Raw genomic sequence first — 25,631 nt, 5'->3', positions numbered from 1 at the left:
ATGGGTAGGGTATCTAAATACTGTTATAGTGGACTGAGGAAGAAAGCTTTTGTTCACATGCCTTCTCTGCCCAACTTGGACTTACAAAAATCAAAAATCAGATGACGGGGTAAGTTTACATGATGGCATTTTTTTATTTTTTTTTCCCAGGAAGTGACCATAATCATTTCAGAACAAGTACATGTAGATTTCAGAGTTGTGGTCAGTTCCATTTCTTCAGGGTTGGGGTCAGTTCCATTTCATCAGGGTTGGGGTCAGTTCCATTTCGTCAGGGTTGGGGTCAGTTCCATTTCATCAGGGTTGGGGTCAGTTCCATCTCATCGGGGTTGGGGTCAGTTCCATTTCGTCAGGGTTGGGGTCAGTTCCATTTCATCAGGGTTGGGGTCAGTTCCATCTCATCTGGGTTGGGGCAGGGTTGGGGTCAGTTCCATTTCATCGTGGTTGGGGTCAGTTCCATTTCATCATGGTTGGGGTCAGTTCCATTTCATCAGGGTTGGGGTCAGTTCCATTTCATCACGGTTGGGGTCAGTTCCATTTCATCAGGGTTGGGGTCAGGTCCATTTCATCACGGTTGGGGTCAGTTCCATTTCATCGAGGTTGGGGTCAGTTCCATTTCATCATAGTTGGGGTCAGTTCCATTTCATTAGGGTTGGGGTCAGTTCCATTTCATCAGGGTTGGGGTCAGTTCCATTTCATCATGGTTGGGGTCAGTTCAATTTCATCAGGGTTGGGGTCAGTTCCATTTCATCATAGTTGGGATCAGTTCCATTTCATCATAGTTGGGGTCAGTTCCATTTCATCATAGTTGGGGTCAGTTCCATTTCATCAGGGTTGGGGTCAGTTCCATTTCATCATGGTTGGGGTCAGTTCCATTTCATCGGGGTTGGGGTCAGTTCCATTTCATCATGGTTGGGGTCAGTTCCATTTCATCATGGTTGGGGTCAGTTCCATTTCGTCATGGTTGGGGTCAGTTCCATTTCATCAGGGTTGGGGTCAGTTCCATTTCATCAGGGTTGGGGTCAGTTCCATTTCATCGGGGTTGGGGTCAGTTCCATTTCATCATGGTTGGGGTCAGTTCCATTTCATCAGGGTTGGGGTCAGTTCTATTTCATCAGAGTTGGGGTCAGTTGAATTTCATCAGGGTTGGGGTCAGTTGAATTTCATCAGGGTTGGGGTCAGTTCCATTTCATCAGGGTTGGGGTCAGTTCCATTTCGTCAGGGTTGGGGTCAGTTCCATCTCATCGGGGTTGGGGTCAGTTCCATTTCGTCAGGGTTGGGGTCAGTTCCATTTCATCAGGGTTGGGGTCAGTTCCATCTCATCGGGGTTGGGGTCAGTTCCATCTCATCGGGTTGGGGTCAGTTCCATTTCATCGTGGTTGGGGTCAGTTCCATTTCATCATGGATGGGGTCAGTTCCATTTCATCAGGGTTGGGGTCAGTTCCATTTCATCGTGGTTGGGGTCAGTTCCATTTCATCAGGGTTGGGGTCAGTTCCATTTCATCACGGTTGGGGTCAGTTCCATTTCATCGAGGTTGGGGTCAGTTGAATTTCATCATAGTTGGGGTCAGTTCCATTTCATCAGGGTTGGGGTCAGTTCCATTTCGTCAGGGTTGGGGTCAGTTCCATTCATCGGGGTTGGGGTCAGTTCCATTTCATCAGGGTTGGGGTCAGTTCCATTTCATCAGGGTTGGGGTCAGTTCCATCTCATCGTTGGGGTCAGTTCCATCTCATCGTTCCATTTCATCGTGGTTGGGGTCATTTCATCATGTTCAGTTCCATTTCATCAGGGTTGGGGTCAGTTCCATTTCATCGTGGTTGGGGTCAGTTCCATTTCATCAGGGTTGGGGTCAGTTCCATTTCATCACGGTTGGGGTCAGTTCCATTTCATCGGGTTGGGGTCAGTTCCATTTCATCATAGTTGGGGTCAGTTCCATTTCATTAGGGGGGCCAGTTCCATTTCATCAGGTTGGGGTCAGTTCCATTTCATCAGGGTTGGGGTCAGTTCCATTTCATCAGTTCCATCTCATCGGGGTTGGGGTCAGTTCCATCTCATCGGGTTGGGGTCAGTTCCATTTCATCGTGGTTGGGGTCAGTTCCATTTCATCATGGTTGGGGTCAGTTCCATTTCATCAGGGTTGGGGTCAGTTCCATTTCATCACGGTTGGGGTCAGTTCCATTTCATCATTGGGGTCAGTTCCATTTCATCACGGTTGGGGTCAGTTCCATTTCATCATAGTTGGGGTCAGTTCCATTTCATCATAGTTGGGGTCAGTTCCATTTCATTAGGGTTGGGGTCAGTTCCATTTCATCAGGGTTGGGGTCAGTTCCATTTCATCATGGTTGGGGTCAGTTCAATTTCATCAGGGTTGGGGTCAGTTCCATTTCATCATAGTTGGGGTCAGTTCCATTTCATCATAGTTGGGGTCAGTTCCATTTCATCAGGGTTGGGGTCAGTTCCATTTCATCATGGTTGGGGTCAGTTCCATTTCATCGGGGTTGGGGTCAGTTCCATTTCATCATGGTTGGGGTCAGTTCCATTTCATCTGGGTTGGGGTCAGTTCCATTTCATCATTGTTGGGGTCAGTTCCATTTCATCATGGTTGGGGTCAGTTCCATTTCATCATGGTTGGGGTCAGTTCCATTTCATCAGGGTTGGGGTCAGTTCCATTTCATCGGGGTTGGGGTCAGTTCCATTTCATCATGGTTGGGGTCAGTTCCATTTCATCGGGGTTGGGGTCAGTTCCATCTCATCGGGGTTGGGGTCAGTTCCATCTCATCGGGTTGGGGTCAGTTCCATTTCATCGTGGTTGGGGTCAGTTCCATTTCATCATAGTTGGGGTCAGTTCCATTTCATCAGGGTTGGGGTCAGTTCCATTTCATCAGGGTTGGGGTCAGTTCCATTTCATCATTGGGGTCAGTTCCATTTCATCATGGTTGGGGTCAGTTCCATTTCATCAGGGTTGGGGTTTCTATTTCATCAGAGTTGGGGTCAGTTCATCAGGTTGGGGTCAGTTGAATTTCATCAGGGTTGGGGTCAGTTCCATTTCATCAGGGTTGGGGTCAGTTCCATTTCAGGGTTGGGGTCATCTCATCGTTCAGTTCCATTTCGTCAGGGTTGGGGTCCCATTTCATCAGGGTTGGGGTCAGTTCCATCTCATCACGGTTGGGGTCAGTTCCATCTCATCGGGTTGGGGTCAGTTCCATTTCATCGTGGTTGGGGTCAGTTCCATTTCATCATGGTTGGGGTCAGTTCCATTTCATCACGGTTGGGGTCAGTTCCATTTCATCGAGGTTGGGGTCAGTTCCATTTCATCATAGTTGGGTTCCATTTCATTAGGGTTGGGGTCCATTTCATCAGGGTTGGGGTCAGTTCCATTTCGGGGGGGTCAGTTCCATTTCATCATCATCTCATCGGGTTGGGGTCAGTTCCATCTCATCGGGTTGGGGTCAGTTCCATTTCATCGTGGTTGGGGTCAGTTCCATTTCATCATGGTTGGGGTCAGTTCCATTTCATCAGGGTTGGGGTCAGTTCCATTTCATCACGGTTGGGGTCAGTTCCATTTCATCAGGGTTGGGGTTTCCATTTCATCACGGGGTCAGTTCCATTTCATCATAGTTGGGGTCAGTTCCATTTCATTTCAGTTCCATTTCATTAGGGTTGGGGTCAGTTCCATTTCATCAGGGTTGGGGTCAGTTCCATTTCATCATGGTTGGGGTCAGTTCAATTTCATCATTGGGGTCAGTTCCATTTCATCATAGTTGGGGTCAGTTCCATTTCATCATAGTTGGGGTCAGTTCATTTCATCAGGGTTGGGGTCAGTTCCATTTCATCATGGTTGGGGCCAGTTCCATTTCATCGGGTTGGGGTCAGTTCCATTTCATCATGGTTGGGGTCAGTTCCATTTCATCTGGGTTGGGGTCAGTTCCATTTCATCATTGTTGGGGTCAGTTCCATTTCATCATGGTTGGGGTCAGTTCCATTTCATCATGGTTGGGGTCAGTTCCATTTCATCAGGGTTGGGGTCAGTTCCATTTCATCATGGTTGGGGTCAGTTCCATTTCATCAGGTTCAGTTCCATTTCATCGGGGTTGGGGTCAGTTCCATCTCATCATGGTTGGGGTCAGTTCCATTTCATTTGGGGTCAGTTCCATTTCATCGGGTTGGGGTCAGTTCCATTTCATCATGGTTCAGTTCCATTTCATCATGGTTGGGGTCAGTTCCATTTCATCAGGGTTGGGGTCAGTTCCATTTCATCAGGGTTCCATTTCATCAGGGTTGTCAGTTCCATTTCATCACGGTTGGGGTCAGTTCCATTTCATCATGGTTGGGGTCAGTTCCATTTCATCAGGGTTGGGGTCAGTTCTATTTCATCAGAGTTGGGGTCAGTTGAATTTCATCAGGGTCAGTTCCATTTCATCAGGGTTGGGGTCAGTTCCATTTCATCAGGTTGGGGTCAGTTCCATTTCAGGGTTGGGGTCAGTTCCATCTCATCGGGTTGGGGTCAGTTCCATTTCAGGGTTGGGGTCAGTTCCATTTCATCAGGTTGGGGTCAGTTCCATCCATTTCCATCTCATCGGGTTGGGGTCAGTTCCATTTCATCGTGGTTGGGGTCAGTTCCATTTCATCATGGTTGGGGTCAGTTCCATTTCATCACGGTTGGGGTCAGTTCCATTTCATCGAGGTTGGGGTCAGTTCCATTTCATCATAGTTGGGGTCAGTTCCATTTCATTAGGGTTGGGGTCAGTTCCATTTCATCAGGGTTGGGGTCAGTTCCATTTCGTCAGGGTTGGGGTCAGTTCCATTTCATCGGGGTTGGGGTCAGTTCCATCTCATCGGGGTTGGGGTCAGTTCCATCTCATCGGGTTGGGGTCAGTTCCATTTCATCGTGGTTGGGGTCAGTTCCATTTCATCATGGTTGGGGTCAGTTCCATTTCATCAGGGTTGGGGTCAGTTCCATTTCATCACGGTTGGGGTCAGTTCCATTTCATCAGGGTTGGGGTCAGTTCCATTTCATCACGGTTGGGGTCAGTTCCATTTCATCATAGTTGGGGTCAGTTCCATTTCATCATAGTTGGGGTCAGTTCCATTTCATTAGGGTTGGGGTCAGTTCCATTTCATCAGGGTTGGGGTCAGTTCCATTTCATCATGGTTGGGGTCAGTTCAATTTCATCAGGGTTGGGGTCAGTTCCATTTCATCATAGTTGGTTTCCATTTCATCATAGTTGGGGCCAGTTCCATTTCATCAGGGTTGGGGTCAGTTCCATTTCATCATGGTTGGGGTCATTTCATCGTTCCCATTTCATCATGGTTGGGGTCAGTTCCATTTCATCTGGGTTGGGGTCAGTTCCATTTCATCATTGGTTGGGGTCAGTTCCATTTCATCATTTGGGGCTCATCATCAGGTTGGGGTCAGTTCCATTTCATCGGGTTGGGGTCAGTTCCATTTCATCATGGTTGGGGTCAGTTCCATTTCATCGGGGTTGGGGTCAGTTCCATCTCATCATGGTTGGGGTCAGTTCCATCTCATCATCCATTTCATCGTGTTGGGGTCAGTTCCATTTCATCATGGTTGGGGTCAGTTCCATTTCATCATGGTTGGGGTCAGTTCCATTTCATCAGGTTGGGGTCAGTTCCATTTCATCATGGTTGGGGTCAGTTCCATTTCATCAGGGTTGGGGTCAGTTCCATTTCATCACGGTTGGGGTCAGTTCCATTTCATCGAGGTTGGGGTCAGTTCCATTTCATCAGGGTTGGGGGGTCAGTTCCATTTCATCAGGGTTGGGGTCAGTTCCATTTCATCATGGTTGGGGTCAGTTCAATTTCATCAGGGTTGGGGTCAGTTCCATTTCATCATAGTTGGGATCAGTTCCATTTCATCATAGTTGGGGTCAGTTCCATTTCATCATAGTTGGGGTCAGTTCCATTTCATCAGGGTTGGGGTCAGTTCCATTTCATCATGGTTGGGGTCAGTTCCATTTCATCGGGGTTGGGGTCAGTTCCATTTCATCATGGTTGGGGTCAGTTCCATTTCATCATGGTTGGGGTCAGTTCCATTTCGTCATGGTTGGGGTCAGTTCCATTTCATCAGGGTTGGGGTCAGTTCCATTTCATCAGGGTTGGGGTCAGTTCCATTTCATCAGGGTTGGGGTTTCCATTTCATCGGGGTTGGGGTCAGTTCCATTTCATCATGGTTGGGGTCAGTTCCATTTCATCAGGGTTGGGGTCAGTTCTATTTCATCAGAGTTGGGGTCAGTTTTTCATCAGGGTTGGGGTCAGTTGAATTTCATCAGGGTTGGGGTCAGTTCCATTTCATCAGGGTTGGGGTCAGTTCCATTTCGTCAGGGTTGGGGTCAGTTCCATCTCATCGGGGTTGGGGTCAGTTCCATTTCGGGGTTGGGGTCAGTTCCATTTCATCAGGGTTGGGGTCAGTTCCATCTCATCGGGGTTGGGGTCAGTTCCATCTCATCGGGTTGGGGTCATTTCATCGGGTTGGGGTCAGTTCCATTTCATCATGGTTGGGGTCAGTTCCATTTCATCAGGGTTGGGGTCAGTTCCATTTCATCGTGGTTGGGGTCAGTTCCATTTCATCAGGGTTGGGGTCAGTTCCATTTCATCACGGTTGGGGTCAGTTCCATTTCATCGAGGTTGGGGTCAGTTCCATTTCATCATAGTTGGGGTCAGTTCCATTTCATTAGGGTTGGGGTCAGTTCCATTTCATCAGGGTTGGGGTCAGTTCCATTTCGTCAGGGTTGGGGTCAGTTCCATTTCATCGGGGTTGGGGTCAGTTCCATCTCATCGGGGTTGGGGTCAGTTCCATCTCATCGGGTTGGGGTCAGTTCCATTTCATCGTGGTTGGGGTCAGTTCCATTTCATCATGGTTGGGGTCAGTTCCATTTCATCAGGGTTGGGGTCAGTTCCATTTCATCACGGTTGGGGTCAGTTCCATTTCATCAGGGTTGGGGTCAGTTCCATTTCATCACGGTTGGGGTCAGTTCCATTTCATCATAGTTGGGGTCAGTTCCATTTCATCATAGTTGGGGTCAGTTCCATTTCATTAGGGTTGGGGTCAGTTCCATTTCATCAGGGTTGGGGTCAGTTCCATTTCATCATGGTTGGGGTCAGTTCAATTTCATCAGGGTTGGGGTCAGTTCCATTTCATCATAGTTGGGGTCAGTTCCATTTCATCATAGTTGGGGTCAGTTCCATTTCATCAGGGTTGGGGTCAGTTCCATTTCATCATGGTTGGGGTCAGTTCCATTTCATCGGGGTTGGGGTCAGTTCCATTTCATCATGGTTGGGGTCAGTTCCATTTCATCTGGGTTGGGGTCAGTTCCATTTCATCATTGTTGGGGTCAGTTCCATTTCATCATGGTTGGGGTCAGTTCCATTTCATCATGGTTGGGGTCAGTTCCATTTCATCAGGGTTGGGGTCAGTTCCATTTCATTAGGGTTGGGGTCAGTTCCATTTCATCAGGGTTGGGGTCAGTTCCATTTCATCATGGTTGGGGTCAGTTCAATTTCATCAGGGTTGGGGTCAGTTCCATTTCATCATAGTTGGGATCAGTTCCATTTCATCATAGTTGGGGTCAGTTCCATTTCATCATAGTTGGGGTCAGTTCCATTTCATCAGGGTTGGGGTCAGTTCCATTTCATCATGGTTGGGGTCAGTTCCATTTCATCGGGGTTGGGGTCAGTTCCATTTCATCATGGTTGGGGTCAGTTCCATTTCATCATGGTTGGGGTCAGTTCCATTTCGTCATGGTTGGGGTCAGTTCCATTTCATCAGGGTTGGGGTCAGTTCCATTTCATCAGGGTTGGGGTCAGTTCCATTTCATCGGGGTTGGGGTCAGTTCCATTTCATCATGGTTGGGGTCAGTTCCATTTCATCAGGGTTGGGGTCAGTTCTATTTCATCAGAGTTGGGGTCAGTTGAATTTCATCAGGGTTGGGGTCAGTTGAATTTCATCAGGGTTGGGGTCAGTTCCATTTCATCAGGGTTGGGGTCAGTTCCATTTCGTCAGGGTTGGGGTCAGTTCCATCTCATCGGGGTTGGGGTCAGTTCCATTTCGTCAGGGTTGGGGTCAGTTCCATTTCATCAGGGTTGGGGTCAGTTCCATCTCATCGGGGTTGGGGTCAGTTCCATCTCATCGGGTTGGGGTCAGTTCCATTTCATCGTGGTTGGGGTCAGTTCCATTTCATCATGGTTGGGGTCAGTTCCATTTCATCGTGGTTGGGGTCAGTTCCATTTCATCAGGGTTGGGGTCAGTTCCATTTCATCACGGTTGGGGTCAGTTCCATTTCATCGAGGTTGGGGTCAGTTCCATTTCATCATAGTTGGGGTCAGTTCCATTTCATTAGGGTTGGGGTCAGTTCCATTTCATCAGGGTTGGGGTCAGTTCCATTTCGTCAGGGTTGGGGTCAGTTCCATTTCATCGGGGTTGGGGTCAGTTCCATCTCATCGGGTTGGGGTCAGTTCCATCTCATCGGGTTGGGGTCATTTCATCGTGGTTGGGGTCAGTTCCATTTCATCATGGTTGGGGTCAGTTCCATTTCATCAGGGTTGGGGTCAGTTCCATTTCATCACGGTTGGGGTCAGTTCCATTTCATCAGGGTTGGGGTCAGTTCCATTTCATCACGGTTGGGGTCAGTTCCATTTCATCACAGTTGGGGTCAGTTCCATTTCATCATAGTTGGGGTCAGTTCCATTTCATTAGGGTTGGGGTCAGTTCCATTTCATCAGGGTTGGGGTCAGTTCCATTTCATCATGGTTGGGGTCAGTTCAATTTCATCAGGGTTGGGGTCAGTTCCATTTCATCATAGTTGGGGTCAGTTCCATTTCATCATAGTTGGGGTCAGTTCCATTTCATCAGGGTTGGGGTCAGTTCCATTTCATCATGGTTGGGGTCAGTTCCATTTCATCGGGGTTGGGGTCAGTTCCATTTCATCATGGTTGGGGTCAGTTCCATTTCATCTGGGTTGGGGTCAGTTCCATTTCATCATTGTTGGGGTCAGTTCCATTTCATCATGGTTGGGGTCAGTTCCATTTCATCATGGTTGGGGTCAGTTCCATTTCATCAGGGTTGGGGTCAGTTCCATTTCATCGGGGTTGGGGTCAGTTCCATTTCATCATGGTTGGGGTCAGTTCCATTTCATCAGGGTTGGGATCAGTTCCATTTCATCAAGGTTGGTGTCAGTTCCATTTAATCAGGGTTGGGGTCAATTCCATTTCATCAGGGTTGGGGTCAGTTACATTTCATCAGGGTTGGGGTCAGTTCCATTTCATCAGGGTTGGGGTCAGTTCCATTTCATCAGGGGTTGGGGTCAGTTCCATTTCATCAGGGTTGGGGTCAGTTGAATTTCATCAGGGTTGGGGTCAGTTCCATTTCATCATGGTTGGTGTCAGTTCCATTTCATCATAGTTGGGGTCAGTTCCATTTCATCATGGTTGGTGTCAGTTCCATTTCATCAGGGTTGGGGTCAGTTCCATTTCATCAGGGTTGGGGTCAATTCCATTTCATCAGGGTTGGGGTCAGTTACATTTCATCATGGTTGGTGTCAGTTCCATTTCATCAGGGTTGGTGTCAGTTCCATTTCATCAGGGTTGGGGTCAGTTCCATTTCATCAGGGTTGGGGTCAGTTCCATTTCATCAGGGTTGGGGTCAGTTCCATTTCAATTGAGGAAGTAAACTGATAATCCAATTCCAAATCTCACTGAGAAGCAAGTTGAGGAAAATTTGAATTTGAATTTCAGTTTAGATCTAAATTGAAATGGAATTGACCTCATTCCTAGTAAATCCACCCAAACTCCAGGCAGGATATCATATCTGAATGACCTCTTCCCCAAACTCCAGGCAGGATATCATATCTGAATGACCTCTTCCCCAAACTCCAGGCAGGATATCATATCTGAATGACCTCTTCCCTAAACTCCAGGCAGGATATCATATCTGAATGACCTCTTCCCTAAACTCCAGGCAGGATATCATATCTGAATGACCTCTTCCCTAAACTCCAGGCAGGATATCATATCTGAATGACCTCTTCCCCAAACTCCAGGCAGGATATCATATCTGAATGACCTCTTCCCTAAACTCCAGGCAGGATATCATATCTGAATGACCTCTTCCCTAAATTCCAGGCAGGATATCATATCTGAATGACCTCTTCCCTAAATTCCAGGCAGGATATCATATCTGAATGACCTCTTCCCCAAACTCCAGACATGATATCATATCTGAACTCTTCCCCTACTTAATTAACCCTCTTCTCCCCAGTGTGAGCCGATGGAGCCATCGTCGGGCCAGTCTCCCAGTGCGGAGGATGAGATGCGCTCAGCGGCCTGTGGCTTGGTGTGTGAGTGGGCTCAGAAGGTCCTCAGCAGACAGTTTGATGCCGTGGAGGACCTGGCTCGCTTCCTGCTCAACAGTCACTACATAGGAACCAAGTCTATGGCTGCCCTCACCGTCATGACTGGGGCTCCCACAGGTAGGCATGGCTAATGGGGATGGTGGTATGGAAGGTACAGGTAGGCATGGCTAATGGGGATGGTGGTATGGAAGGTACAGGTAGGCATGGCTAATGGGGATGGTGGTATGGAAGGTACAGGTAGGCATGGCTAATGGGGATGGTGGGTTGGAAGGTACAGGTAGGCATGGCTAATGGGGATGGTGGTAGAGACGGTATTGGGTGTTGTTGATGGCCACAGTCAACAAGGGGCTCAACAGTCAATAGTCACTCAACGGACACTACATTGGCACCAAGTCCGTGGCAACGCTAAACAGACAACCACGGGTAATGGGGCTAGGTGTCGGGCTGTTGATGGGAATGAAGTTGGGAGTCTTGCTCGTGTGTCAAGCTGTAGTTGGTTCAACACATTTTTTAAAACCCATTTCTCAGGCATGTTGAGAAATCACTTTTCTCATCTGTATATCTCACCAGGTCTGAAGACTCCCACGCCAACCTCTGCGTTCGTGCCTACGTCCGAGGCCTCGTCCTTCCAGCCGCAGATGAAGACGCTGGCCTCTCCCTCGGTAGACGCCAAGCAGCAGCTCCAGAGGAAGATCCAGAAGAAACAGCAGGAGCAGAAGCTCCAGTCCCCCTTGCCTGGAGAGGCCCAGGGACAGGGACAGAACCAGGCCAGGAGGACCGAGGCCAGCACCCCAGGGCCAGCTATCCCCTGTGGAAGTCCTGCCCTGCTTTCACCGCAACCTACCATTGGTATTGTGGTGGCAACCGTCCCCAGCCCCATCACGGTACGATGGGATAAGATTGATACTGGTTTTAGACGACATGCTCAGTTTTAAAAGGAAAGATAAGGCAACAATTTATTGAATGGCGCTGCGATGGATAGCTCCTGAACAATTCTGCTATTTGGTCAGATCTACATGACCTTGGGCCCAGATCTACATGACCTTGGGCCCAGATCTACATGACCTTGGGCCCAGATCTACATGACCTTGGGCCCAGATTTACATGACCTTGGGCCCAGATCTACATGACCTTGGGCCCAGATCTACATGACCTTGGGCCCAGATCTACATGACCTTGTGCCCAGATTTACATGACCTTGTGCCCAGATTTACATGACCTTGGGCCCAGATTTACATGACCTTGGGCCCAGATCTACATGACCTTGGGCCCAGATTTACATGACCTTGGGCCCAGATCTACATGACCTTGGGCCCAGATCTACATGACCTTGGGCCCAGATTTACATGACCTTGGGCTCAGATCTACATGACCTTGGGCTCAGATCTACATGACCTTGGGCCCAGATCTACATGACCTTGGGCCCATATTCTATGCCTGAGTAGTGTTACTTCCTCCTTCACCAGTAATAATAATAATAAGTCATCTAGATCTTTTAACAGATGCTTACAGTCACACTGACTACATTTTACGTATGGGTGGCCTCGGGAATCGAACCCCTGACCCGTGGCATTACAAGCGGCCTACCATGTTCCCACTGTGTGTTTCTCCCGGCAGGTCCAGAGGAGCAGGCAGCTGATGACATCCCTTAGCCCGGTGGGGTCCGCCGAGGGGAAGGTCATGCCAACGGTTAACTTCCAGGTGGTCACCCACACCCAGTCTCTGACCCACAGACAGCCCTGTGGGAGACCGCCGAGGGGAAGGTCATGCCAACGGTTAACTTCCAGGTGGTCACCCACACCCAGTCTCTGACCCACAGACAGTCCCCTAAAACGCCCCAGAACATCTCAGCCAGCCCCGTGGGAGACCGCCTGGCTAGGCACAGGTAATAATGAGAATCATCATCATCATCATCATTTATCATAATAATAGATTTTATTTCTACAGAATACTTTAGATACACTATTGGACGGTTTTCCGGACACAGATTAAGCCCACCCTACACTCTTAGTAAAAAGGGTTCCAAAAGGGTTCCTCAGCTGTCCCCATATGATAATCCTTTTTGGTTCCTGGTAGAACCCTTTTGGGTTCCATGTAGAACCCTGTTAGCAGTTGAATTTACTCTTCAAGGACACAGACCCCAAAGCAAATCAGGGGAGAAAAAAAACAATTATTCAAAGAGGACAAATCATGGATATTATGCTGAGAGGTAGGTATTGGTTCTCCCCTGTCCTCAGTGATTCTCTTCAGTGACTCTCCTCAGTGATTCTCTCCTCAGTGATTCTCTTCAGTGACTCTCCTCAGTGATTCTCTCCTCAGTGATTCTTTCCACAGTGATTCTCTCTGTGATTCTCTTCAGTGATTCTCTTCAGTGACTCTCTCCTCAGTGATTCTCTCCTCAGTTATTCTTTCCACAGTGATTCTCTCTGTGATTCTCTTCAGTGATTCTCTTCAGTGATTCTCTTCAGTGATTCTCTCCTCAGTGATTCTCTCTGTGATTCTCTTCAGTGATTCTCTTCAGTGATTCTCTTCAGTGATTCTCTTCAGTGATTCTCTCCTCAGTGATTCTCTCCTCAGTGATTCTCTCCTCATTTATTCTTTCCACAGTGATTCTCTTCTGTGATTCTCTTCAGTGATTCTCTTCAGTGACTCTCTTCAGTGATTCTCTCCTCAGTGATTCTTTCCACAGTGATTCTCTCTGTGATTCTCTTCAGTGATTCTCTCCTCAGTGATTCTTTCCACAGTGATTCTCTCTCAGTGATTCTCTTCAGTGATTATCTCCAGTGAACAAAGTGACAGGATGTAGTTTATAACCCAACCCTAGCCGGTGGTTGACCAATTAGAATTCCTTGCAATAAAACTGGGCCAATGGCCAAATAACAAGTATCCTATTTCAGGCTCAATGTATACCAATGAGAACTAACCATGTAGCTATGAGTCCCGGACTGAAATTCCTCTCATGTCTCTGACCCATTGATCATTAATCCCCTATTACATAAAAAACAACACTATTTCCAATTACCTTTAGTACTGTATTGACCTCTCGTCCTCTTGACCTTTAGTACTGTATTGACCTCTCGTCCTCTTCACCTTTAGTACTGTATTGACCTCTCGTCCTCTTGACCTTTAGTACTGTATTGATCTCTCGTCCTCTTGACCTTTAGTACTGTATTGACCTCTCGTCCTCTTGACCTTTAGTACTGTATTGACCTCTCGTCCTCTTGACCTTTAGTACTGTATTGACCTCTCGTCCTCTTGACCACCTCTAGTGGTGTGGGGGCTGTGCTTTGGCAAAGTGGGTGGGGTTATATCCTTCCTGTTTGGCCCTGTCCGGGGGTGTCCTCGGATGGGGCCACAGTGTCTCCTGACCCCTCCTGTCTCAGCCTCCAGTATTTATGCTGCAGTAGTTTATGTGTCGGGGGGCTAGGGTCAGTTTGTTATATCTGGAGTACTTCTCCTGTCCTATTCGGTGTCCTGTGTGAATCTAAGTGTGCGTTCTCTAATTCTCTCCTTCTCTCTTTCTTTCTCTCTCTCGGAGGACCTGAGCCCTAGGACCATGCCCCAGGACTACCTGACATGATGACTCCTTGCTGTCCCCAGTCCACCTGGCCATGCTGCTGCTCCAGTTTCAACTGGCCTGGGCCCTAGGACCATGTCCCAGGACTACCTGACATGATGACTCCTTGCTGTCCCCAGTCCACCTGGCCATGCTGCTGCTCCAGTTTCAACTGTTCTGCCTTACTATTATTCAACCATGCTGGTCATTTATGAACATTTGAACATCTTGGTCATGTTCTGTTATAATCTCTACCCGGCACAGCCAGAAGAGGACTGGCCACCCCACATAGCCTGGTTCCTCTCTAGGTTTCTTCCTAGGTTTTGGCCTTTCTAGGGAATTTTTCCTAGCCACCGTGCTTTTACACCTGCATTGTTTGCTGTTTGGGGTTTTAGGCTGGATTTCTGTACAGCACTTTGAGATATCAGCTGATGTACGAAGGGCTATATAAATACATTTGATTTGATTTGATTTGACCTTTAGTACTGTATTGACCTCTCGTCCTCTTGACCTTTAGTACTGTATTGACCTCTCGTCCTCTTGACCTTTAGTACTGTATTGATCTCTCGTCCTCTTGACCTTTAGTACTGTATTGACCTCTCGTCCTCTTGACCTTTAGTACTGTATTGACCTCTCATCCTCTTGACCTTTAATACTGTATTGACATCGTCCTCTTGACCTTTAGTACTGTATTGACCTCTCGTCCTCTTGACCTTTAGTACTGTATTGACCTCTCGTCCTCTTGACATTTAGTACTGTATTGACCTCTCGTCCTCTTGACATTTAGTACTATATTGACCTCTCGTCCTCTTGACATTTAGTACTATATTGACCTCTCGTCCTCTTGACCTTTAATACTGTATTGACCTCTCGTCCTCTTGACCTTTAGTACTGTATTGACCTCTCGTCCTCTGCGTTGTGTATTTCTCTTCAAAATATTCTTACAACCCTTTGTGGAAAGGGTTCTACATGGAACCCAAAAGGGTTCTAACTGGAGGTTCTAACTGGAACCAAAAGGGTTCTAACTGGAGGTTCTAACTGGAACCAAAAGGGTTCTAACCGGAGGTTCTAACTGGAACCAAAAAAGGTTCTTCAAAAGGTTCTCCTATGTGGACAGCCGAAGAACCCTTTCAGGTTCTAGATACAGTAGCATCCCTCAATCATAGCCATTGTAGCTAAAAAGCTAATTCAATGAACATTCTCCATTGAGCATGTTTTTTAGTCCAAGAAACCAGCCCTATAAAGTTCAGTTGCCTTTGTTTATTTCCATCTCCTGACGCCATAGGTACCCCCAGATCCTCCCCAAGCCCTCTGCCACGGGGGCCATCCCCCTGCGTTCGCCCCCCCACCCTGCTCATCACCAACAGCCCCATGAAAACCCACCACGTGATCCAGCCCCAGCTCAGCTCCCATGTCAACGTGGTCAAGATGACCGCCATCTCCCTGACCCCGAGCAACACTATCAGTACCAGCAGTAACAGTATGGTCCTCAGGCAAGCTTCAGCCTCGGCCGGGGTGGGAACCACCACCACCTTTACCACCATCGCTGCCCTAGAGGAGGTCCAGCAACAGGGACAGAGCCAGGGAGGCCCCACAGCTACCCCACAATGCCCTGCAGTACGGCCTGGCGCCCCAGTCTCCACAGTGGCTCCTGAGGCCATCATCACTGACAATAACCCGGGCGTTAACTCTGGTAAACTGAGCGCCATACAGAAGTCCCCCGGTGGGTCCAATCGTCTAGAGAGGGCCACTAAGTACCGAGCGTCCAGCGAACCCTCGCTCCTGGTCATATGCTCCCCAGGACCTGAAAGAGTTGCCGCCAGGACCAAAAGCTACCCTTCCTCTAGCTCCCCTCCCACCTCTGCCACCAATGCAGCGACTATTAGGGTAGAGACCAAGCAGGACAGCAATAACAACAGCAGCACCGCCAACTGTCACCAAGAAAGTCCTTTTTATTTGACTGTTGTGCCCTCGGCCAATCAGAACACTCCTAGCGTCAGCGGAAAGTCCTCCTCGTCCAATGGCTTATCGGCTGTTACCCTATTGACTGCTAGAGACTCCTCCTCCTGTGCGTCACGTTCTATGAGTCCTCGGAAGCGAACCGGCCCTGGTCTGGATTCCTCCCACGTGATCCCTGTGAAGCGTGTCTTCATCTCCCAGCAACCTTTAGGTGTGACCTTTGACCCCAGACCAGTGGTTACCGCCGCTGTCAAGAGGGTCCCGGCCAGACAAAGCACGCCGGCCCGACCGGAGAGCGCCCCCTGTCGAGTAACGGTGAAACAACAGCTAGTGCCCACGCAGATCCTGGCGCCGTCTGACTCGCCCGTCGCGAACGCAGAGATCTCCTCCTTCTCCTCTCAGACTGTCAGCGTGAAGCCCCAGTCCTCCTCGTTGCTGCTAGTTAAACAGGAAGACCAGTCCTCTCTAACTCCACGTCTCAGCACTGTCAGCAGTCACACCAGCAGCACTGAAGCCTCTGGGACAACCACCACCGCAGTGTCTCAGCAGCAGCAACAACAACAGAAACAACAACAGCAACAACAGCAGAAACAACAGATCACAGCAGGGACAGTATGAGCACAGCAACACGCTGAGGTCTCTGTGATGGCAGTAGGAGCACAGCAACACTCTGAGGTCTCTGGGATGGCAGTAGGAGCACAGCAACACTCTGAGGTCTCTGTGATGGCAGTAGGAGCACAGCAACACTCTGAGGTCTCTGGGATGGCAGTAGGAGCACAGCAACACGCTGAGGTCTCTGGGATGGCAGTAGGAGCACAGCAACACGCTGAGGTCTCTGGGATGGCAGTAGGAGCACAGCAACACTCTGAGGTCTCTGGGATGACAGTAGGAGCACAGCAACACGCTGAGGTCTCTGGGATGGCAGTAGGAGCACATCAACACTCTGAGGTCTCTGGGATGGCAGTAGGAGCACATCAACACTCTGAGGTCTCTGGGATGGCAGTAGGAGCACAGCAACACTCTGAGGTCTCTGGGATGGCAGTAGGAGCACAGCAACACTCTGAGGTCTCTGGGATGGCAGTAGGAGCACAGCAACACTCTGTCTCTGGGATGGCAGTAGGAGCACAGCAACACTCTGTCTCTGGGATGGCAGTAGGAGCTGGGATGGCAGTAGGAGCACAGCAACACTCTGTCTCTGGGATGGCAGTAGGAGCACAGCAACACTCTGTCTCTGTGATGGCAGTAGGAGCACAGCAACACTCTGAGGTCTCTGCGATGGCAGTAGGAGCACAGCAACACTCTGTCTCTGTGATGGCAGTAGGAGCACAGCAACACTCTGTCTCTGTGATGGCAGTAGGAGCACAGCAACACTCTGAGGTCTCTGGGATGGCAGTAGGAGCACAGCAACACTCTGAGGTCTCTGTGATGGCAGTAGGAGCACAGCAACACTCTGTCTCTGTGATGGCAGTAGGAGCACAGCAACACTCTGAGGCCTCTGTCTCTGTGATGGCAGTAGGAGCACAGCAACACTCTGAGGTCTCTGGGATGGGGAACATGACAAGCACAATGTTGGAAGAGTCAGCCGCAGGATATGTGGAGGAGCTGCAGAAACAGGCCTTCACTCAGACTGTGAGTGCTTATTATGACCCACTATGTGTCTCTATGGGTCTCTATGGGTCTCTAGTATATGGGTCTCTATGGGTCTCTAGTATATGGGTCTCTATGGGTCTCTAGTATATGGGTCTCTATGGGTCTCTAGTATATGGGTCTCTAATACATGGGTCTCTAGTACATGGGTCTCTATGGGTCTCTAGTATATGGGTCTCTATGGGTCTCTAGTATATGGGTCTCTATGGGTCTCTAGTATATGGGTCTCTAATACATGGGTCTCTAGTACATGGGTCTCTATGGGTCTCTAGTACATGGGTCTCTATAGGTCTCTATGGGTCTCTAGTACATGGGTCTCTATGGGTCTCTAATACATGGGTCTCTATAGGTCTCTAGTACATGAGTCTCTATGGGTCTCTAATACATGGGTCTCTATGGGTCTCTAGTACATGAGTCTCTATGGGTCTCTAATACATGGGTCTCTATAGGTCTCTAGTACATGGGTCTCTATGGGTCTCTAGTACATTGGTCTCTATAGGTATCTATAGGTCTCTAGTACATGGGTCTCTATGGGTCTCTAGTACATGGGTCTCTATGGGTCTCCAGTACATGGGTCTCTATAGGTCTCTATGGGTCTCTAGTACATGGGTCTCTATGGGTCTCTAGTACATGGGTCTCTATGGGTCTCTATGGGTCTCTAGTACATGGGTCTCTATGGGTCTCTAGTACATGGGTCTCTATGGGTCTCTATGGGTCTCTAGTACATGGGTCTCTATGGGTCTCTAGTACATGGGTCTCTAGTACATGGGTCTCTAGTACATGGGTCTCTATAGGTCTCTATGGGTCTCTAGTACATGGGTCTCTATGGGTCTCTAGTACATGGGTCTCTATGGGTCTCTAGTACATGGGTCTCTATGGGTCTCTAGTACATGGGTCTCTATGGGTCTCTAGTACATGGGTCTCTATGGGTCTCTAGTACATGGGTCTCTATGGGTCTCTATGGGTCTCTAGTACATGGGTCTCTAGTACATGGGTCTCTATGGGTCTCTAGTACATGGGTCTCTATGGGTCTCTAGTACATGGGTCTCTATGGGTCTCTATGGGTCTCTAGTACATGGGTCTCTATGGGTCTCTAGTACATGGGTCTCTATGGGTCTCTATGGGTCTCTAGTACATGGGTCTCTATGGGTCTCTAGTACATGGGTCTCTATGGGTCTCTATGGGTCTCTAGTACATGGGTCTCTATGGGTCTCTAGTACATGGGTCTCTATGGGTCTCTAGTACATGGGTCTCTATAGGTCTCTAGTACATGGGTCTCTATGGGTCTCTAGTACATGGGTCTCTATGGGTCTCTATGGGTCTCTAGTACATGGGTCTCTATGGGTCTCTAGTACATGGGTCTCTATGGGTCTCTAGTACATGGGTCTCTATAGGTCTCTATGGGTCTCTAGTACATGGGTCTCTATGGGTCTCTAATACATGGGTCTCTATGGGTCTCTAGTACATGGGTCTCTATAGGTCTCTATGGGTCTCTAGTACATGGGTCTCTAGTACATGGGTCTCTATAGGTCTCTAGTACATGGGTCTCTATGGGTCTCTAGTACATGGGTCTCTATAGGTCTCTATGGGTCTCTAGTACATGGGTCTCTATGGGTCTCTAGTACATGGGTCTCTATGGGTCTCTATGGGTCTCTAGTACATGGGTCTCTATGGGTCTCTAGTACATGGGTCTCTATGGGTCTCTAGTACATGGGTCTCTATGGGTCTCTATGGGTCTCTAGTACATGGGTCTCTATGGGTCTCTAGTACATGGGTCTCTATGGGTCTCTAGTACATGGGTCTCTATGGGTCTCTAGTACATGGGTCTCTATGGGTCTCTAGTACATGGGTCTCTATGGGTCTCTAATACATGGGTCTCTATGGGTCTCTAGTACATGGGTCTCTATGGGTCTCTATGGGTCTCTAGTACATGGGTCTCTATGGGTCTCTAGTACATGGGTCTCTATGGGTCTCTAGTACATGGGTCTCTATGGGTCTCTATGGGTCTCTAGTACATGGGTCTCTAGTACATGGGTCTCTATGGGTCTCTAGTACATGGGTCTCTATGGGTCTCTAGTACATGGGTCTCTATGGGTCTCTATGGGTCTCTAGTACATGGGTCTCTATGGGTCTCTAGTACATGGGTCTCTATGGGTCTCTATGGGTCTCTAGTACATGGGTCTCTATGGGTCTCTAGTACATAGGTCTCTAGTACATGGGTCTCTATGGGTCTCTAGTACATGGGTCTCTATGGGTCTCTAGTACATGGGTCTCTATAGGTCTCTAGTACATGGGTCTCTATGGGTCTCTAGTACATGGGTCTCTATGGGTCTCTATGGGTCTCTAGTACATGGGTCTCTATGGGTCTCTAGTACATGGGTCTCTATGGGTCTCTAGTACATGGGTCTCTATGGGTCTCTATGGGTCTCTAGTACATGGGTCTCTATGGGTCTCTAGTACATGGGTCTCTATGGGTCTCTAGTACATGGGTCTCTATGGGTCTCTAGTACATGGGTCTCTATGGGTCTCTAGTACATGGGTCTCTATGGGTCTCTAATACATGGGTCTCTATGGGTCTCTAGTACATGGGTCTCTATGGGTCTCTATGGGTCTCTAGTACATGGGTCTCTATGGGTCTCTAGTACATGGGTCTCTATGGGTCTCTAGTACAGTATATCAGGCTAACCATTTTTCATTTGTGGAGTTTACAAACGTTTGTTAAAGTGTCATTCCACAATATTATAACAATTGACCGGACACATTTCTTATTAAAATGTCATTTGATGTTTTTTTTAAATCATCCTTGTTGGGTAATAACAATTTTCCTCCTCCTTTTGATTGTCAATAAAGTTATGTTCTATTTCATTCTGTTCTAGATCGCAGCAGACCACACCAAGCAGCAGGCCCTGGATTCTACGGACCAACACCAACTCTCCAACATCATGTCCCAGACCTCAGACTCCTCTGATCAGTTATCTGGCCTTCACCAGGAGATGGTGGACGTTGCCTCCTCAGCCTCCCAGCACGGCTCCACCATGGACTACTTCTCCTTTAACGATGACGATATGACCCAGGACAGCATAGTGGAGGAACTGGTTCAGATGGAAGAACAGATGAAGCTGAAGGGCCTGCAGCCGTTGTTCAGTAGCTGTGTGGATAATATCTCTCTCCAGGGGCCCATCCTCAACACTCACCACCATGAGGATAGTTCCTCTTTCTACCAGTCTGCCCATAGCAGCATTATCCCTACCCTGACTCCAACCCCTACCCCCACGGAGATGACTCTCGGTGGGCACGAGCTGACCAGAGAGAGCCCCTGTTGCCATCACAGCATGGCCCCTATCACGCCCGTGGAGGGGCCTCTAGGAGGCCGACACACCCCTATGAGCGCTCTGTCTAACTGTTCTAGCGGCATCCCTCCCAGCCCGGTAGAGTGCAGGAACCCGTTTGCCTTCACCCCTATCAACTCCATCATGGCAGGGGGTTACCACGATGCCTCTGTGGTGTCTGTCTCCTCCAGTCCCATCAAGCCCATGCAGAGACCCATGGCCACGCACCCAGATAAGGCTAAACTGGAGTGGATCAACAACCGCTACAACAGTAGTGGTACTGAAGCTACTGGAGGAGTCGGAGCAGGGTCAGGTTCCGGGTTATCCATCTCTAACCACAGCCTTGGTGGACTCCTGCCTAGTTACCAGGATCTAGTGGATGACCATTTCCGTAAGCCGCACGCCTTCGCTGTCCCGGGCCACAGTGGCCAGTCTTTCCAGGCTCAGTCCAGACAGCAGGACGGCAGCCATTTTGGACATCTCACCCCCATCTCTCCGGTGCAACAGCAGTTGACCAGCGTATCGACCACGCCCACCAACACGGCAACCAAACAGGACGAGAGCTTCGCTGTGCCCGCCCCTTTGGACAGCAAGGGTGGAGCCTTGTCATCAGGGGGCGTGGCGTTCCGTTGCCGCAGCGTCAGCCCCGCCTTGAGTCAGATGACCTTCAGCGGTACCGTCACAACCCCCGACGCCGGCACTACCACTCGATTGGTTGTCTCGCAGTTTAGTTCCCCCATGACCTCACAGGAAATACTCATCATTCTGTCCAACAGCCAATCGGTGGGCGGCAACCTCCACAGCATGGCCCAGCGCAGCCAATCGGTGCCCTTAAACATCATGATGCAGAGCGTTGTGGAGATGCAGGGCATCCAGGGACAGAACCAGAGTAATGCCACTAAGATCACCAACGTCCTCCTGAGTAAGATGGACTCTGACGTGAACGACACTGTGAGGGGCCTGGGCATCAACAACCTCCCTTCCAACTATACCGCCCGCATGAACCTCACCCAGATGCTGGAGACCCAGTCTCAGAGTCAGACTGCCCCTGAGGGCTTCACCACTGGAGGAGATGGAGGAGGAGGGGGGAACGTCCACCAGTCTCAGCTGCAGACTGTCAGCTTCAGCCCTGCCTCTTTCGAGCTCCAGCAGCACGGGGGTTATCTCACCAGTACCGGAGGACGCGGCGGGGAGATGAGCTTCAACCAAGCACAATCAGGCCCTGGTGGTGAGGATGTGGACCTGGAGCTACAGCAGATCCAGGAGCTTCAGGAGGCCTCAGGACAGCTCCATCCCCAGCTACTACAAACCCAGGCTAGGCTGCTCCTGAGTCCCCAGCTCCAGAGTCCCCAGCTCCACACTCCCCAGGCCCAGCTCCACACTCCCCAGGCCCAGCTCCAGAGTCCCCAGCTCCACACTCCCCAGGCCCAGCTCCAGAGTCCCCAGCTCCACACTCCCCAGGCCCAGCTCCAAAGTCCTCATCCTCAGCTCCACACTCCCCAGGCCCAGCTCCAGAGTCCTCATCCACAGCTCCACATTCCCCACACCCAGCTCCAGAGTCCCCACACCCAGCTCCACATTCCCCAGGCCCAGCTCCAGAGTCCACACACCCAGCTCCAGAGTCCCCAGCTCCAGAGTCCCCACATCCAGCTCCAGAGTCCCCACCCCCAGCTCTACATTCCCCAGGCCCAGCTCCAGAGTCCACACACCCAGCTCCAGAGTCCCCACACCCAGCTCCAGAGTCCCCAGCTCCAGAGTCCCCAGCTCCAGAGTCCACACACCCAGCTCCAGAGTCCCCACCCCCAGCTCCAGATCCCCCACACCCAGCTCCAGAGTCCCCAGCTCCAGAGTCCCCAGCTCCAGATCCCCAGCTCCAGAGTCCCCAGCTCCAGAGTCCCCAGCTCCAGAGTCCCCAGCTCCAGAGTCCCCAGCTCCAGAGTCCCCACATCCAGCTCCAGAGTCCCCAGCTCCAGATCCCCCACACCCAGCTCCAGATCCCCCACACCCAGCTCCACAGTCCCCAGCTCCAGATCCCCCACCCCCAGCTCCAGATCCCCCACCCCCAGCTCCAGATCCCCCACACCCAGCTCCAGATCCCCACCCCCAGCTCCAGATCCCCCACCCCCAGCTCCAGATCCCCCACACCCAGCTTCAGAGTCCCCACACCCAGCTCCAGAGTCCCCAGCTCCAGATCCCCACCCCCAGCTCCAGATCCCCCACACCCAGCTCCAGATCCCCCAGCTCCAGAGTCCCCACCCCCAGCTCCAGAGTCCCCAGCGCCAGAGTCCCCACACCCAGCTCCAGAGTCCCCACCCCCAGCTCCAGATCCCCCACCCCCAGCTCCAGAGTCCCCACACCCAGCTCCAGAGTCCCCACACCCAGCTCCAGATCCCCCAGCTCCAGAGTCCCCACCCCCAGCTCCAGAGTCCCCAGCGCCAGAGTCCCCAGGCCGGGTTCCAACTCCTCCAGCCCATCACCACCCAGCAGCAGCAACAACAACAGGATGAAGAAGACAAGGCACAACAACAGCTAGACTTCAACAACACTGTTAAAGACCTGTTAGGCGACGACGGCGTCAACGTCCACGCTGAAGGCCTCAACCCTAGCGCTCAGCTGGTTGGTCAGGTGGCCTCGGAACTCAACGCCGCTGTGGCGTCCGACTTCACCAACGACATCAGGCTGACCTCCGACCTCTCCAGTAGCATCACAGACCTGAACACGTTGGACGCCGACCTCCTGTTCGATCCACCCAATCGGCAGCAAGAACAGTACGAAGACGCCACACTGGAAGAGCTGAAGAACGATCCTCTGTTTCAGCAGATATGTAGTGATACTGTGAATTCCTCGTTCGACTGGCTGGAGAGCAAAGACCAGCCTACTACCGTAGAGATGTCGGGCTAAATGATGGTCTAATGATGAATAGTCTTTGTCTATTGGCCCTAGTCAGAAGCAGTGTACAATATAGGGACTAGGTACAGACTGGCTTAAAATAAATACGTATATTTATGAGGTTTTGTTTTTTTATTGTTTTGTCGGGGGAAGAAAAAAACTTCTGGACTCTCGGCCGTTTGTCCAGGGAAAAGTGCCATCCTAACCTGGAAATCTCTTTTATTGTTAAGATATCTGAATCACAATACATTACCACTTCATTTCACCTTCCTATGAAATCATCAATGAGTATATTTCAAGTGAGGGAAGATATGGTCTGTGAGATGTGGTCTGAGAGACGTGGTCTGTTGAGACGTGGTCTGAGAGACGTGGTCTGAGAGACGTGGTCTGAGAGACGTGGTCTGTGAGACGTGGTCTGAGAGACGTGGTCTGTGAGACGTGGTCTGTTGAGACGTGGACAGAGAGACGTGGTCTGTTGAGACGTGGTCTTTGAGACGTGGTCTGTGAGACGTGGTCTGTTGAGACGTGGTCTGTTGAGACGTGGTCTATTGAGACGAGGTCCGCGAGACGTGGTCTGCGAGACGTGGTCAGCGAGACGTGGTCTGCGAGACGAGGTCAGCGAGACGTGGTCTGAGAGACGTGGTCTGTGTCTGAAATGCCACCCTAGGGTAGAGTACTGCACTATATGGAGTAGGGGTCCATTTCAGTGGCAGACTTGTTATTGGGGGTAGATTTCCCAAGGTACAGTATAATAGTATATAGTATAGTACAGTATAATGAACATCACACAGTTAAACCATATCTTCCTATGTTGTGTGTACTGCAATAGTTTTATTCAGAAATCATCTAACACATAGGACATCTGGCGCAGAATCACACACTCACATAATCACACTCACATAATCACACTCACATAATCACACAATCACATAATCACACACTCACATAATCACATAATCACACTCACATAATCACACTCACATAATCACACTCACATAATCAACTCACATAATCACACTCACATAATCACATAATCACACTCACATAATCACACTCACATAATCACACTCACATAATCACATAATCACATAATCACAATCACATAATCACACTAATCACACTCACACTCACATAATCACATAATCACATAATCACATAATCACACTCACATAATCACACTCACATAATCACACTCACACTCACATAATCACATAATCACAATCACATAATCACACTCACATACTCACATAATCACACTCACATAATCACACTCACACTCACATAATCACATAATCACATAATCACACTCACATAATCACACTCACACTCACATAATCACATAATCACATAATCACACTCACATAATCACACTCACATAATCACACTCACATAATCACACTCATAATCACATAATCACACTCACATAATCACACTCACATAATCACATAATCACATAATCACATAATCACACTCACATAATCACATAATCACATAATCACATAATCACACTCACATAATCACACTAATCACATAATCACAATCATAATCACATAATCACACTCACATAATCACATAATCACATAATCACATAATCACACTCACATAATCACATAATCACACTCACATAATCACACTCACACAATCACATAATCACACTCACATAATCACATAATCACACAATCACACTCACATAATCACATAATCACATAATCACACTCACATAATCACACTCACATAATCACATAATCACATAATCACACTCACATAATCACATAATCACACTCACATAATCACATAATCACATAATCACACTCACACTCACATAATCACATAATCACACTCACATAATCACATAATCACATAATCACATAATCACACTCACA

General features: G+C 49.3%; 1 pseudogene; it reads left to right on the top strand.

Annotated features, from left to right (window-relative positions):
• Positions 1 to 23,760, top strand: LOC115120645 (DNA-binding protein RFX7-like; annotated as a pseudogene).
• Positions 23,761 to 25,631: the final 1,871 nt, after the last annotated feature.

This window comes from Oncorhynchus nerka, linkage group LG9a (genome assembly GCF_034236695.1).
Source record: "Oncorhynchus nerka isolate Pitt River linkage group LG9a, Oner_Uvic_2.0, whole genome shotgun sequence".
Lineage (NCBI taxonomy): Eukaryota > Metazoa > Chordata > Actinopteri > Salmoniformes > Salmonidae > Oncorhynchus > Oncorhynchus nerka.
Note: the sequence above shows the minus strand (reverse complement) of the source record. Positions and strands in the feature narration are given on the sequence as shown.